Below are 17,105 nucleotides of genomic sequence, written 5' to 3' on the forward strand. Positions count from 1 at the left end.
ATGATAAAATATTAAAACATGCTGCTGTGCAGAGAGACCTGGGTGTGCTCGTGCATGAGTCGCAAAAAGTTGCTTTACAGGTACAACAAGTGATTAAGAAGGCAAATGGAATTTTGACCTTCATTGCTAGAGGGATGGAGTTTAAGACTAGGGAGGTTATGCTGCAATTGAATAAGGTGTTAGTGAGGCCACACCTGGAGTATTGTGTTCAGTTTTGGTCTCCTTACCTGAGAAAGGACGTACTGGCGCTGGAGGGTGTGCAAAGGAGATTCACTAGGTTAATCCCAGAGTTGAAGGGGTTGGATTACGAGGAGAGGTTGAGTAGACTGGGACTGTACTCATTGGAATTTAGAAGGATGAGGGGGGATCTTATAGAAACATATAAAATTATGAAGGGAATAGATAGGATAGATGCGGGCAGGTTGTTTCCACTGGCGGGTGAAAGCAGAACTAGGGGGCATAGCCTCAAAATAAAGGGAAGTAGATTTAGGACTGAGTTTAGGATGAACTTCTTCACCCAAAGGGTTGTGAATCTATGGAATTCCTTGCCCAGTGACGCAGTTGAGGCTCCTTCATTAAATGTTTTTAAGATAAAGATAGATATTTTTTTGAAGAATAAAGGGATTAAGGGTTATGGTTTTCGGGCCGGAAAGTGGAGCTGAGTCCACAAAAGATCAGCCATGATCTCATTGAATGGCAGAGCAGACTCAAGGGGATATATGGCCTACTCCTGCTCCTAGTTCTTATGTTCTTATGTTCTCTCTTCCCAATAACAACAACAAACTACTCCCCACCCCACTTCCCCTCCCCCCCTTCCCTTCAACAACCACACTGAGTGGAGATGATGACCTCCACCCATTAGTGTCCGCCTATGAGCAATCAGTGAGGCAAAGACCAGAACATCAGCCCCTGCTTCCGTCTGCAACTCCTACAGGTCTGACCCCAAACATGACCACCGGAGGACAGGGATCCAGCTCTAATTGTAGAATTGCCAACATGGTGCTGAATCAGGAGCCCCAAAACCCCATGAGCTTGGAACATGCCCAGAACATCTGTACATGATTGGCTGAGTTCCTTCCACACCCCTCGCACTCATCTTCCACTTCCACAAACATCCTACTCTTCCTGGATTTGGTGAAATGGGCTTTATGCACCACCTTTAGTTGTATCATTCTGAACCTAGCGCATGATGACATTGCATTTATCCTTTGCAGAATTTCACACCACTCCCCATCCGCCAGCTGGGCTCCCAGCTCCTCTTCCCACTTGGTTTTGACCCCAACCAAGGATGCAGCCTCCACTGATATAGGACTCCCATAAACCCCCGACGTGTTCCCCTCCTTCTTCCCCGCCAACGACAGAACTCTCTCCGATAACAAGGAAGGTGGTATCATGGAAAAGATGGAAAAATCCTCTTCACAAAGTCACGTACCTGCACATATCCAAATCTGTCCACTCGCGAAAGCCCAAAATTCGCTCCCAACTCTTTAAAGCCCTCCACAAACAAATCTTTCATTACCCCTTTCTCCTCCCATCCCCGGAATCGACTGCCAAGTTTTGTCGGTTCAAACATGTGGGGCTGAATTCTGCTTTTCTGCGGCAAAATGCCAGCGCCAACGGAGAATTTGTGGTGCTCTACGACGGGAAAATCAGGGCGAATCCCTCACCAATTCTGGTATCGGTGAGAAGCTAGCACTAATGCTGCGTGGAACACCCGCGGCCGGATAATCGCCGGAGAACGCCCCGAGAATCGACGGCTCCAGGGCCATGCATGCGCAGGGCTGACAAGCTGCAGCCGCGCACACCTACACTCCCACCGGTCATGCCGGGAAACATGGCGCCGGTGGTGCTGGACCATGTACATGCCAACCGCGACCCCACAGCCCACTCCCTGGCCACCTCCTGGCCACCCCCCACCCTCACCCCAGCCCTAACAGAAACCACCCCCCCGCCAGCGGCACGGATCCCGGCCGAGTCTGATGGCGGTGAACCCTGTCCTCAGCCGGCACGCCAGGTTCCCGACCTCTGGGACCACACGTGGCCCACACCATCTGGAACTCGGCCCATCTGGGGGGAGCATTGCAGGTGGGCTGGCTGATGGCGCACCAATGGCATTGCGACTGCGCGCGTCGTGCATCCCGATTTGGAGAGGGCGGAGCATCTCCAACCAGTGTCAAACCGGCACCTGCCCCGATTTCGGCGTCAAGCCACAGAGAATCCCACCCGTGGTTCGCACACATCAGCACTGTATTTGACACTACATTCAGTTTAAAGTGTTGGCGAAACTGGCTTCTTTCTTGTGGAGGCTACCACCGGATTTCTAGAATACTCGCCCCCACCCCCCCAAGAAAAGGGTGGGGCCGCCATCAACAACGCCCGCAGCGTTGGTCCTCTAAATGAGCCTGACTTCATCCACACCCGCACCTCCTCCGAATCCCCATACCATCCCAGCACCCTCTCAGCAGTTTGCCGCCCAATAGTAGTACAAAAGAATCGGTAGAGCCTGGCCCCGTGACTGCCGATCCTTCTGGAGAACCGTCTTACGGATCCTGGCTACCTTTTCCACCCAAAGGAATGTCAAAATCCCAGATAAAAGGATTTAGGTAAAAACACCAGCTAGCACTGAAATGGAAATAGAAAATGCGGTTGGATGTTCATTTTCACTCACTGGATTCTGCCAGCCAAGGACAGAGGGAGGTTGTTCCATCTCTGCAATTCCTCTTTAGCTTACCAGAGTTTACCAGACTCATGAAATTCAATTTTCAAAGTTTATCCCAATCCCGGGCCATCTGAACCCCTAAGTATCAAACATTCTGTCACACCTCATCAACCTCGTCATCTGGATGTTTACTTGTGGGTATTTTTACTTGAATGATGATAATGTCCACTTTAGCTTCACTAGTATCAGTCTATATGACATCAGTGTTACTTCACTCACAACTTCCTGGTCTAGCACTACCGGTACTCCCCATTTCTTTTCTCCTCTTCCTAAGTATACCCTTTGCATTTCATCATTCATGAAGTCACTTTCTCCGTCCACATACTTCAAGTAACCCTAGACTGTTTAATTTCCCCTTTTCTGTTTCCAGCTGTAGGCTCTCTTGCTTTACTTTCCAGTTAATTTTTTGTATATCCCACATTCCTATTATTCTGATACCAGCAATCTCAGCAATATGAGGATTTTACTGATAGGAGGCCGAGAAGGGCTCACTCCTTTCTTGCTGGACACAACAGCTCCAGTTCTTTGACAGGAGCTGCTGTCTATGCTGTTGATGTTTATTTGTGCTGGTACCATCCTGGGCTGTTTTCTTGGTTATTTTCAATGGTTGTTTGCCATTATCTATAACTGTTGTGCATTTTTTTAAATAGCTTTCGGAGCACTTCTCCTTCCTCAGGTGAACTGAGGAAGGATCAGTACTCCGAAAGCTAGTGTTTGAAACAAACCTGTTGGACTTTTTAAAAATAAATTTAGAGTACCCAATTCATTTTTCCAATTAAGGGGCAATTTAGCGTGTTCAATCCACCTACCTTGCACACCTTTGGGTTGTGGGGACAAAACCCACGCAAACACGGGGGGAATGTGCAAACTCCACACGGAGTGCGGTTTTATTTGCCGGCAACTCAACCACTATGACAGATCTTTTTGTTTCATAAATTTAGAGTACCCAATTCATTTTTTCCAATTAAGGGGCAATTTAGCGTGGCCAATCCACCTAGCTTACACATCTTGGCGAAACCCATGCAAACACGGGGAAAATGTGCAAACTCCACATGGACAGTGACCCAGAGCTAGGATCGAATCCTGGACCTCACCGCCGTGAGGCAACAGGGCTAAACCACTGCGCCACCATGCCGCCCCTATGACAGGTCTAATGGGCTACATGGATACCCCCACGGGACACCAGAGCTGGTGAAATGAGGCCTGCCCATTCTTGCCCAGCTTCCAACACCCATCATGTTAGTGTGGTGGAGGCAGGATGAAGCGCTTAACTGCTACTTAATTGGGCTAAGGTCTTAATAGGCCTAAGGGCAGGTGGGCTGGCATGTGTCTTACCCACCCCCTTGTATTACAGGGAATGAGTTGAAAGAGCTTGAGAAGGCACTGAACTTGCAATATTTTATGCCCCATCCCAGTACCAAAATCAACATCCAGTGAAGCCTAGAAAATCCAGCCTGAATAATTGGATCAATCAGGAAGGGTAGGCCTTATAGGTACAAAAGCAAAGGAGAAATTACTGCCACTCAGGATAAAGGACTGAAAACAACAGCAATAGAGATTAAGGAAGGTGTTCTTTTTTAAAACCCTGATGAAATAAGAAAAAGATTGAAGGAGCACATTGAAAAACAATATGCAAAAATTGAAATGGATGTAATTGTTGAGCGAGAAGAAGATAATATAATGTGACATTGATGTAATTAATAGGGCAGCACAACAAACAATGGTTAGCATTGTTCCCATTGGTCCCAGGTTCGATTCCGGCTTGGGTCACTGCGGAGTCTGCACGTTCTCCCCGTGTCTGCCTGGGTGTCCTCCGGGTGCTCCGGTTTCCTCCCAAAGGTCCTGAAAGACGTGCTTGTTAGGTGAATTGGACATTCTGAATTCTCCCTCAGTGCACCCGAACAGGCGCCGTAGTGTGGCGACTAGGGGAGTTTCACAGTAATTTCATTGCAGTGTTAATGTAAGCCTACTTGTGACAATAAAGATTTTTTTAAATTGATGAAGGGCTAGAGAGTGAGATAAGAAGAGCAATTAATGAGATAAAAACTGGAAAAGTGGTTGTATTGGATGACATACCCGCAGAGTTGATTAAAAACCATGGGAATTCCATAACATCGATGTTCACTCGTCTATACAAAGATGTTTCCTTGTCAGGAGAATGGCTAGAGGACAATAATGATCACCAGAAGAAAGAAACCAAAAGCATGCCAATAGTTTGATTATCTATGCATCAAAGGTTGTATTGAAAAATGTAAGAGTGTGTGGGTGGGGGGGTGCGGTACGGCAAAGGTATACATTGGAGATGCCAGTTTGGATTCCAGGGAGGAAGAGGAATAAGAAGAGCAATTGGGATTATAAGATTAATGACCAAACAGAATTTAAAGTTTAGATGTTTGCTTTAGTATATTTTGAAAAAGCATTCGATCGGAGAGACTGGATCAACCCCATGAGAGTGCTGAAAGACATTTCAGTAGACTGGAGAGATCGATGACTCATAAGAAATCTGGACATAGGATAAACAATACCAGTGAGAGTAGCCAAGGAGAGTCATATAACAACGTGCGATTGGAAGAGGTGTTCGACAAGGGTTTACCACCAGTCCTCTTCAATGTCTGTGCAGAGATGGTGACTAAAAAAGTGTTTGAATACACAGAATCTGGATTTAAGATTGGGGTGAGGAGGGGGTAGTGTGGGAGTGAATGATAACATCAGTTAGATTTGCAGATGTCAAAACACTTATAGCAAGCACAGAAGAAGGATTACAAGAACGAGTAGATAGGTCGGTGACTGCAGGAATGAACTTTGGAATGAGAATGAACATTGTCAAAACCAAAGTTATGTATATCTCAAAATTATCAAGACATATTCATTTATTCATTGAAGGACAAGAACCAGAACTGGTTCAAGAATTTAAGTGTTTTGGAAGTATAATATCTGTAGATGGAAGGTACAACAAAGTAATAAGAACAAAGTAATGGGAAAAGTTGTATTTGGTAGGAAGGAATAGTTGCTAACCAGAAAATTGAATAAATAACTTGCAAAGAGCTTGGGTGGGATTCCCCGACCCCCCGCCGGGTCGGAGAATCGCCGGGGGGGGGCGGAGTGAATCCCGCCCCCGCCGGCTGCCGAATTCTCCGGCACCGGGGTTTTGGCGGGGGCGGGAATCACACCAGTCTGGTGCCATAGGCAGCAGCCCCCCTTGGCGATTCTCCGGCCCCCGATGGGCCGAGTGGCCGCGCATTTTCGTGCCGGTCCGACCGGCGTAAATCAGAACAGGTCCTTACCGGCGGGACCTGACTCCAAGGGCGGCCTGCAGAGTCCTCAGCGAGGTGCGGGGGGATCTGGCCCCGGGGGGTGCCCCCACGGTGGCCTGGCCCGCGATCGGGGCCCATCGATCCACGGGGGGGCCGGTGCCGTGGGGGCACTCTTTCCCTCTGCAACGGCTGCTGTCAACCTCCTCCATGGCCGGTGCGGGGAAGAACCCCCTGCGCATGCGCTGTGATGACGCCAGCACACGCTGGCACTTCCGCGCATCCGCCAACTCACGCTGGCCGGCGGAGGTCCTTCGACGCCTGTTGGCATGGCACCAAGCCCTTCCGCGCCGGCTGGCGCGGCGCCAAACACTCCAATGCCGGCTTAGCACCTAAAGGTGCGGAGGATTCCGCACCTTCGGGACGGCTCGACGCTGGAGTGGTTCATGCCACTCCTCGGCGCCGGAGTGGCGCACCCAGTGGTTCGCAGAGAATCCCGCCCCTTGTCTTGGAGCTGAGAAAAAAGGAGACCAATTTGCTAAATATGTTTGAAATGTGGGCTTGGTGGAAAATGGAAATGTTCAGCCGTACAGAAAAAATAAGAAATGATGAACTGCTGAGGAGAATGAACAAAGAAATTTGCAAAGAAAAGAGGCAGAGAGACTGGCAGGACACATCTTGGAGATGCACAGTAAGAAACATTATGGAGGGAAGATTTCTAGGAAAAAGAGAAAGAGGAAGGAAAAGAATTTCAATAAAGAACAAAGAACAGCACAGGAACAGGCCCTTCGGCCCACCAAGCCTGCGCCAATCCAGATTCCTTATTTAGACACTACTTAATGTCCGGACGGTCAATATCTCCCCATTCCCCGCCAGTTCATGTGTCTATCAAGATACATCTTTTTTTAAAATAAATTTAGAGTACCCAATTCATTTTTTTCCAATTAAGGGGCAATTTAGCGTGGCCAATCCACTTAGCTTGCACATCTTTTGGGGGTGAAACCCACGCAAACACAGGGAGACTGTGCAAACTCCACACGGACAGTGTCCCAGAGCCGGGATCGAACCTGGGATCTCAGTGCCATGAGGCCGCAGTGCTAACCCACTGCGCAACTGTGCTGCCTATCAAGATGCATCTTAAACGTTGCTATTGTGCTTGCCTCCACCGGCAATGCATTCCACGTACCCACCACCTTCTGCGTGAAAAACTTTCCCCGCAAATCTCCCCTAAACCTTTCCCCTCTCACCTTGAACCTGTGCTCCTTGTAATTGAGTCTTCCACCCTGGGAAAAAGTTTCTGACTATGCATCCTGCTTATACCTCTCATAATTTTGTAGATGCCAATCATGTCTCCCCTCAGTCTCCATCTTTCCAACAAAAACAATCCGAGTTTATTCAACCTCTCCTCATAGCTAATATCCTCCATGCCAGGCAACACCCTGGTAAACCTTCCTTGTACCCTCTCCAAAGTATCCACACCCTTCTGGTAGTGTGGCAACCAGAACTGCACGCAATATTCCAAATGTGGCCTAGCTAAAGTTTTATACAATTGTAACATGACCTGCCAACTCTTGTACTCAATGCCCCAGCCGCTGAAGACAAACTCCATCTGCCATTTCTCTGCCCATCTCTACAATCTATCTATATTCTGCTGTATTTTCTGACAGTCCCCTTCACTATCTACAACCCCACCTGTCTTAGAGTCATCTGCAAACTTACTCATCAGACCATCTACATTTTCCTCCATATCATGTATATATTACAAACTACAGTGGTCTCAGCACTGATCCCTGTGGAACACCATTAGTTACAGATCTCCTCCCTTCCACTGTTATTGTCTGTCTCCTGTTGCCAGACCAGTTCCTTATCCACCGAGCTAGCACACCCCGAATCCCATGCGAGTTTACCTTTTGTACCAGTCACTATAAGGGACCTTGTCAAACGCCTTGCTAAAGTCCATGTAGACGACATCCACAGCCTTTCCCTCATCAATTAATTATGTCACCTCCTCAAAAAATTCTATCAAGTTGGTAAGACATGACCTTCCCCGCAGAAAACCATGTTGCCTATCACTAACAAGTCCATTCACTTCCAAATGTGAATAAATTCTGTCCCTCAGTATTTTCACCACTGATGTCAGGCTTACCGAACTATAATTGACTGGATTATCCCTGCTTCCCTTCTTAAACAAAGGCCCAACATTGACTATTCTCCAGTCCTCTGGAACCTCGCTTGCGATCAAAGATGATGCAAAGATATCTGTTAAGGCCCCAGCTATTTCCTCTCTTGCCTCCCACAGTAACCCAGGATATATCCCATCTGGCCAAGGGGACTTGTTTACATTAATGCTTTCTAAGATATCCAACACTTCCTCCTTTATTATGCTGACATGTCCTGGAGTATTCACACACCCATCCCTAACCTTAATATTCCTTATGTCCCTCTCCTTCATGAGTACCGATGCAAAGTTCTCATTAAAGATCTCACCCACTTCCTCTGACTCCACGCATAACTTCCTGATGCGTAATCAATTACTCTCAAGACAAGGTGAGGCATAACTAATAGGCTTTAATCTGCTAGAACTCTTCCCCAGCAGCTTCGATACAGAAAGGGAAGGCTGCTGGGACGGCATTGGTTCTTATACTCTGCCTCTCAGGGCGGAGTTATGTACATCAGCCAATGCTAGACTCCTGGGTCTAACCAATGGTCATCCACCTCTCAGGTACCGCAATACCTGGTATTAACACATTCACCCCCTGTTAAAAAAGAGCCCGGCGTTAATAGTCGCCTTTTGCACAGTATGACCAGGTATGGAGGTACCGTGATGTCGAGGGTAATAACAAAGTGTTCATAGTGCACCAATCAGTCGATCAGGTGGCCTGGTCGTCCTTCTGGAGCGTCTGGGCTTCGGCGGTGATTCTGATGGGGGTCCCGGCGGTTGCAACTCCGGGAACGTGATGTCGTCCTCCCAGGCAGCTTCGTCACCCCTAGGCGGCGCTGTTGGGGCAAAAGGTGGAGAGGGGGGAAGGCGCCTGTAGGGGGCGTCAGTGTGTGTTTGGGCCTAGGCAAGAGCGGCGGGAGTACTGACCCTCCAGTTAGGTGCTGTGGGGAGGGTGGGGGTGGGGGCAATGGTGCGGGTGCGCGTGGGGCTCGGGCGGGCGCCAGGTTCTGAAGGGAGACCGTGTCTTGGCGGTCGTCAGGGAACGCTAAGTAGGCGTACTGGGGGTTGGCGTGCAGCGGGTGGACCCTCTCGACCAACAAGTCCGACTTGTGCGCCCTCACATGTTTCCGAAGCAGGATGGGTCCAGGTGTCGCTAGCCAGGTTGGGAGCGAGTTCCCAGAGGAGGACTTCCTGGGGAAAACAAGGAGACGTTCGTGAGGTGTCTGATTCGTGGTTGTACAGAGCAGTGACCGGATGGAGTGGAGGGCCACCGGGAGGACTTCCTGCCAGCGGGAGACTGGGAGATTCCTGAACCGTAGGGCCAGCAGGACGGTCTTCCATACCGTTCCGTTCTCCCTCGCTACCTGCCCGTTTCCCCAGGGGTTGTAACTTGTCGTCCTGCTCGAGGCGATGCCCTTGCTGAGCAGGAATTGATGCAGTTCGTCGCTCATAAAGGAGGACCCCCTATCACTGTGAATGTATGCAGGGAAACCGAACAGTGTAAAGATACCCTGGAGGGCCTTGATGACGGTGGTTGTGTTCATGTCAGGGCAGGGGATGGCGAATGGGAACCGGGAGTACTCGTCAATCACGTTAAGGAAGTATGTGTTGCGGTCGGTGGAGGGGGCCTTTGAAATCCATGCTGAGGCGTTCAAAGGGACGGGAAGCCTTTATCAGGTGCACCCTCTTTGGCCGGTAGAAGTGCGGTTTGCACTCCGCGCAGATTTGGCAGTCGCTGGTGACGGTCCTGACCTCCTCGATGGAGTAGGGCAGGTTGCGGGTCTTGATAAAATGAAAAAAACGAGTGACCCCCGTGTGGCAGAGGTCCTCGTGGAGGGATCGGAGGCGGTGCACTTGTGCGGTGGCACGGGACAGGGCATCAGGAGCCTCGTTCAGCTTCCCCGGACGGTACAAGATCTCGTAATTGTAGGTGAAGAGTTCTGTCCTCCACCGCAAGATCTTGTCTTTCTTAATCTTGCCCCGCTGTGCATTATCGAACATGAAGGCAACCGACCGTTGGTCAGTGAGGAGAGTGAATCTCCTGCCGGCCAGGTAATGCCTCCAATGTCGCACAGCTTCTACTATGGCCTGGGCCTCCTTTTCGACCGATGAGTGGCGAATTTCGGAAGCATGGAGAGTACGAGAGAAGAAAGCCACGGGCCTGCCCGCTTGATTGAGGGTGGCCGCCAGAGCTACGTCGGACGCGTCGCTCTCGACCTGAAAGGGGAGGGACTCGTCGATGGCGCGCATCGTGGCTTTTGCAATGTCTGCTTTGATGCGGCTGAAGGCCTGGCGGGCCTCCGTCGACAGCGGGAAGGTTGTGTACTGGATCAGGGGCCGAGCCTTGTCTGCGTACTTGGGGACCCACTGTGCATAATAGCTGAAGAACCCGAGGCAGCGCTTCAGGGCCTTTGGGCAGTGAGGGAGGGGGAACTCCATGAGGGGGCGCATGCGCTCAGGGTCGGGGCCTATGACTCCACTTCGCACTACGTAGCCTAGAATGGCTAGACGGTCGGTACTAAACACGCATTTATCCTTATTGTATGTCAGGTAAAGGATTTTCGCGGTCTGGAGAAATTTTGCGGAGGTTGGTGTCATGGTCCTGCTGGTCATGGCCGCTGATGGTGACGTTATCCAGATACGGGAACGTTGCGCGTAAGCCGTACCGGTCAACCATTTGGTCCATCTTTCGCTGGAAGACCGAGACCCCATTCGTGACACCGAAGAGAACCCTTAAAAAGTGATAGAGCCGCCCATCTGCTTCGAAGGCAGTGTACTGGCGGTCACCATTATGGAGGGGTAGCTGGTGGTAGGCAGATTTGAGATCCACCGTGGAGAAAACCTTGAATTGCGCGATCCTGTTCACCAGGTTGGCTATACGGGGGAGAGGGTACGCATCCAGCTGCGTAAACCTTTTGATGGTCTGACTGTAGTCAATGACCATCCTATGTTTCTCCCCGGTTTTTACCACCACTACTTGAGCTCTCCATGGACTGTTGCTCGCTTCGATGACCCCTTCCCTCAGCAGCCTCTGGACCTCCGACCTGATAAAGGTCCGGTCCTGGGCACTGTACTGTCTGCTCCTGGTAGCGACGGGTTTGTAATCCGGGTTGAGGTTCACAAACAGGGAAGGCAGGTCGACCTTAAGGGTCGTGAGGCCGCAGACAGTAAGGGGGGGTATAGGGCCGCCGAATTTAAAAGTCAGGCTTTGCAGATGGCACTGGAAATCCAGCCCAAGGAGGGTGGCTGCGCACAGGTGCGGCAGGACGTACAGGCGGAAATTGTGGAATTCCGGGCCTTGGACAGTGAGGTTCGCTAGGCAGAACCCCTTTATCTCCACCGCGTGTGACCCGGAGGCCAGAGAGATCCTTTGATTTACGGGATGGGTGACAAGAGAACAGCGCCTTACCGTGTCAGGGTGAACAAAGCTTTCCATGCTCCCAGAGTCAATCAGGCACGACGTCTCGTGACCGTTGATGGAGATCGTCGTTGTATCTTTCGCAAGCGTCCGGGGCCGACTCTGGTCCAGAGTCACCGAGGCCAGCTGAAGTAATGGAGATTTCTGGTCGGGCAGCATGTAGTCAGCTGTGCTGGGGGCCTGAGGCCCCATCCAAGATGGCGTCACCCATGTGTCGCACATGGTGTCCGGGGATGAAGAAGACGGCGGCGGCGAGGGACAAAATGGTGGCGTCCACCCGTCCAGCGTGGTGTCCGGGGGGCAAAATGGCCACCCCCGCGGGTCGCACGTGGCCTTAGGATAGGGGGGTGGCGGCGAGCGCTGGGTGGTCGGGGCCTGAACTGGTGGTTGCCGATTGTCACTTTAGACCGCGGCCACGGCGCGGGCCTGGCAGACCCCCACAAAGTGGCCCTTCTTGCCGCACCCTTTGCAGGTGGCGGTGCGGGCTGGGCAGCGCGGGCGGGGGTGATTCGCCTGCTCGCAGAAGAAACAGCGGTGTCCGGCGGCGTTAGTGGGCCGTCTCGCCGCGCAGGCTTGCGGGGTCAGGGGAAAGGTCTGAGGGGCTGCCGCTATGGGGTGCCACGCAGCCCAGGGGGCCGCCGCGCGATCGGGAGCAAAGGACAGCGCATTTTTATATGCAACGTCCATGGACCCCGCCAGGGCCCGTGCCTCTGCATGTCCCAGAGTGTCCATTTCTAGGAGCCTTCGGCGGATATCGGGGGAGGTCATACCTGCCCGAAAGCATCCCTGATCAAATGTTCCATGTGCTCGTTCCCCGAAACTGGCGGGCAGTCACAGTTTCGGCCCAGCACCAGCAGCGCCCGGTAGAAGTCTTCCAACGTTTCCTCGGGGCTTTGCCTCCTAGTCGCCAGCAGGTGACGAGCATAGACCTGGTTCATAGGGCGGATATAATGTCCTTCTAGCAGCTCGATCGCGGCAGCGTAATTCGCCACCTCCTCGATAAGAGGGTAGATCCCAGGGCTGACCCGTGAGCGTAGGAGATGCATCTTTTGTCCTTCCGTGGGGGTGTCGGAGGCCGTGTCGAGGTAGCCCTTAAAGCACGCCAGCCAATGTTTGAAAATAACAGCAGAGTTGTCCGCGTGGGGGCTGAGCTGAAGGCACCGGAATCCGGTTTGATACGGAGATCCATCCTTTCAACTGAAGTTGTAGCAGATTAAATTGATGCGCAATCAATTACTCTCAAGACAAGGTGAGGCATAACTAATAGGCTTTAATCTGCTAGAACTCTTCCCCAGCAGCTTCGATACAGAAAGTGAAGGCTGCTGGGACAGCATTGGTTCTTATACTCAGCCTCTCAGGGCGGAGCTATGTACATCAGCCAATGGTAGACTCCTGGATCTAACCAATGGTCATCCACCTCTCAGGTACCGCAATACCTGGTATTACCACGCTTCCCTCCTTTGTCCTTGAGTGGGCCTACTCTTTCCCTAGCTACCCGCTTGCTCCTTATATATGTATAAAAGGGCTTGGGATTTTCCTTGACCCTGCTTGCCAATACATTTCATAGCCTCTTTTAACCCTCCTAACTCCCCGTTTGAGTTTGTTCCTACTTTCCATATATTCTTCAAAAGCTTTGTCTGCTTTTAGTTGCCTCAACCCTATGCATGTTTCGTTTTTCCTTTTGCCCAGTCTCACAATTTCCCCTGTCATCCATGGTTCCCTAATCCTGCCATTTCTGTCCTTCATTTTTGCAGGGACATGCCTGTCCTGCACTCAACTGGGCCGGGATTCTCCCCTACCCGGTGGGGTGGGGGTTCCCGGCGGGATGGAGTGGCGGGAACCACTCCGGCGTCGGGCCGCCCCAAAGGTGCGAATTTCTCCGCACCTTTAGGGGCCAAGCCCTCACCTTGAGGGGCTAGGCCCGCGCCGGAGTGGTTGGCACGCCGCCGGCCGGCGGGAAAGGCCTTTGGTGCCACGCCAGCCGGGGCCGAAGGAACTTCGCCGGCCGGCGGAAGTCCGCGCATGCGCGGGAGCGTCAGCGGCTGCTGACGTGAACCCCGCTCATGCGCAGGGGGGGGTCACATAGCCTCCGCGATGGCCGACGCGGAAGGAAAAGAGTGCCCACAGGCCCGCCCGTGGATTGGTGGGCCCCGATCGCACGCCAGGCCACCGTGGGGGCACGCCCCAGGGCCAGATCGCCCCACGCACCCCCCCCCCCCCAGGACACCAGAGCCTGCCCGCGCCGCCATTCCCGCCGGTAAGAGAGGTGGTTTAATTCCCGCCGGCGGGACCTGCATGACAGCAGCGGGACTTCGGCCTATTGTGGGCCGGAGAATCGCCGGGGGGGGGGGGGGGGGGCCGACGACCGCCGCGGCGTAATTCCCGCCCCCACCATAGAATTCGGCGGCCGGCATGGGCGGGATTCACGCCGCCCCCCGGCGATTCTCCGACCCGGCGTGGGGTCGGAGAATCCCGCCCCTGGTCTTTAAAAGACTCCCACATATCAAATATGGATTTACCCTCAAGCAGCCGCTCCCAATCCACTTTCTCCAGCTCTTGCCAAATTCTGTTATAGTTAACTTTCCCCCAATTTAGCACACTCACTCGAAAACCTCTCGTCCTTATTCATGAGTATTCAATACTGGATGACTTGAAAATTAAACTCAAGATAGAGATGGAGATTTTGAGCCATGCGCAGAGGGCTTCGTTTCCGCACCAGCAATGGCGGACCGCTACAGCCACTGGTGCGGAACCATAGAGTGCCCCCACGGCACAGGCCCGTCCGCTGATCGGTGGGCCCCGATCACGGGCCAGGCCACCGTGGGGGCACCCCCTGGGGCCAGATCCCCCCGCGCCTCCCCAAGAACCTCGGAGACCGCCCACGCCGCCAGGATCCGCCGGTAAGGACCTACTCCAATTTACGCCAGGGAGACTGGCAAAAAATGGGCGGGACTTCGGCCCATCACGGGCCAGATACTTCGGGCGGCCCAGGGGCCCATTGAGGCGCGCCGGTCCCCGCCATTCTCTGAGGCGGGCGCAACGATTCACGCCGGGGCAATTTTTGGGGGGCCAGAGAATTCAGAGGACGGCGGGGGCAGGATTCACGCTGACCCCGGCAATTCTCCACCCGGCGGGGAGGGTCGGAGGATCCCACCCACAATGACATTTTTATTAGCCTGTAGCTGCTGTTTGATTTCCATTTCAAAGCAAAATACCTGTCAGTCAATGGAGTGAACCAAGTGCATGGAATTTTTTAATGTTCAGCAGCAGGGCAATTTTGTTTCAAAGCTAGACTGTTGAACATTTATATCTCAGTCTAATACATTATAGGAATTTGTTTCAGCACATGTTCTACAGTTGTATTGGATGATAGCACTTTCTGCAGTAGAAAAAGTACTGTAATGCATGTCAACACTTACACAAAGGTAGTCAATGTAATGGCCAACTTACCTTTTCCGCACAGTGCCCTATAATCAATTACTGCAGTAAACAAATTCTAACTTACAATATAGCACCTAACTATCAACACTGAAAGAGCATTTTTTTTTCAAAGTCTGGCAATGAATTATTTCCAGGAACAGGTGACTTTTGGAACTGGGGCACCCCCGTAGTTGACAACTCCTCTGCAGTGCTGTGAACCACATCTCCTACCAAAACAGGCCCGACTCCATGAAAACAGCAAAGATCTGGGGTCAGAAATATCAGTCTCTGCAATGGAGAAGGCAAGGGCGGGAATTCTGAGTGCAGACTCTCTGCCCACATTTTATCCCTGGGCCATAAAAATCCCACATGACAGAAATGGGGGTTGGAATCCCAGAATCAGATCCCTTCTGCGTTTTTAATTCACTTCCACCTGCGTTCTGACAAAGACAGATGCATAAAGCTTCAGACCTTGGAATCAATATTATGCCTATGCTTTGCACTCCTTTTAATGCTTGAATGTCCCTGGATCCATGCTGACTAGAATTGGAGAAGGTTTTCAACATGTCATCTGACCAATGCAATAGGCCAATGCAATGCAATTGCAATGCAATGCAATTTCTATAATTTTTCATGCATTTCTTTGGTTATAGCCATCAATATTCTACTGTCTTTGTTGACTACTGTTAGGAATTTTTGGATGTATTGAGAAAAATCTCAAAAGAGGAGGGGGATGATGAGTGAATGGAATTTAGTACCGTTTCTATAATGGTACCAAAATTTAACTCTTTTGCTAAGCTTGGTCTCCTCTGATTCGGTCCTGCTCACCCAATCCACTTCCCTATAAAATGCTTTAAAATGTGTCACTGTAGGACATGACCATTGTTTAATAGAAGTTGTTAACATACAATAAGATAATCAGGGTAATAATAATCTTTATTGTTACAAGTAGGCTTACATTAACACTGCAATGAAGTTACAGTGAAAAGTCCCGAGTCGCCACATACCGGCACCTGTTCGGGTACAAGGAGGGAGAATTCAGAATGTCAAAATGACCTAACAGCACGTCTTTCGGGACTTGTGGGAGGAAACCGGAGCACCTGGAGGAAACCCACGCAGCCACAGGGAGAACGTGCAGACTCTGCACAGACAGATACCCAAGCCGGGAAACGAACCTGGGGTCCTGGCTCTAGCCACTGTGCCAGCGTGCCGCCTGTAATACAAATAACATTTCAAGAAAACAGCACTAAGTTAATGAGAAACTCATGGGCGATGTATCCATAAAATTGTGGTTTAGCTCAGTTGGCTGGACAGCTGGTGTGCAATGCAGAGCAAGGCCAACAGCGCGGGTTCAATTCCTGTACCGGCTCAGGTTATTCATGAAGGCTTGCCCCTTGCCTGAAGTGTCATGATCCTCAGGTTAAATAACCACCTCTCCACCTCAAAAGGAAGGCAGCCTATGGCCATCTGGGACTATGTGTGTGTCTTTACTATCAAAACTACAAATGAATTAGAATAATGTTATTCAAAAATCCACCATCAAAACTTCCTGTTCCTTTTAAGCATATTCCATGGTAGAAAAAAGGGTACCTAAGCAATAAATAAACACCACTCTGTTATAAAGGAGCCAAATCTTTGATTTAATATTTGAATGTTCGAACAAATTGTAATGAAACAAAGCCATGTGATTCACTATTATGAAAGTAATATCATCTATAGTTTTCAAATGCTGATTATTGTCCTGAAGGTGCACTTTTACACTACAAGGTTAGTCTAGCTGCAAAGTGGTCTCCACTTCATACCGATTCTAAACGTCTGTCATGTAAAGCTGTCAGCACCTGGCTTGACTCAAAGCAAAATGCTTGTGCTCCTCCAGTCAAACCTTGATTTTGAAATGAAGATGCATTTGTACTGTACCTATACCATCAGGGCAAAGCAAAAACCTTTTCACACCGATGCAACAATTATATTGTAATTGCATCCCCAACCTCTAATGGATTCAGGCACCAGCAGTTTATTTATAGTATCCACTTATGACAAAATGGTCTCAATAATAGTCGCTGCAGCAAGAAACAGAAATGGGTACAATAAACGTAAAACAGACAGTTCGATTGGGCTTGAGAACAAAAATAAGGA

The sequence above is a fragment of the Scyliorhinus torazame genome, chromosome 8 (genome assembly GCF_047496885.1).
Source record: "Scyliorhinus torazame isolate Kashiwa2021f chromosome 8, sScyTor2.1, whole genome shotgun sequence".
Classification (NCBI taxonomy): domain Eukaryota; kingdom Metazoa; phylum Chordata; class Chondrichthyes; order Carcharhiniformes; family Scyliorhinidae; genus Scyliorhinus; species Scyliorhinus torazame.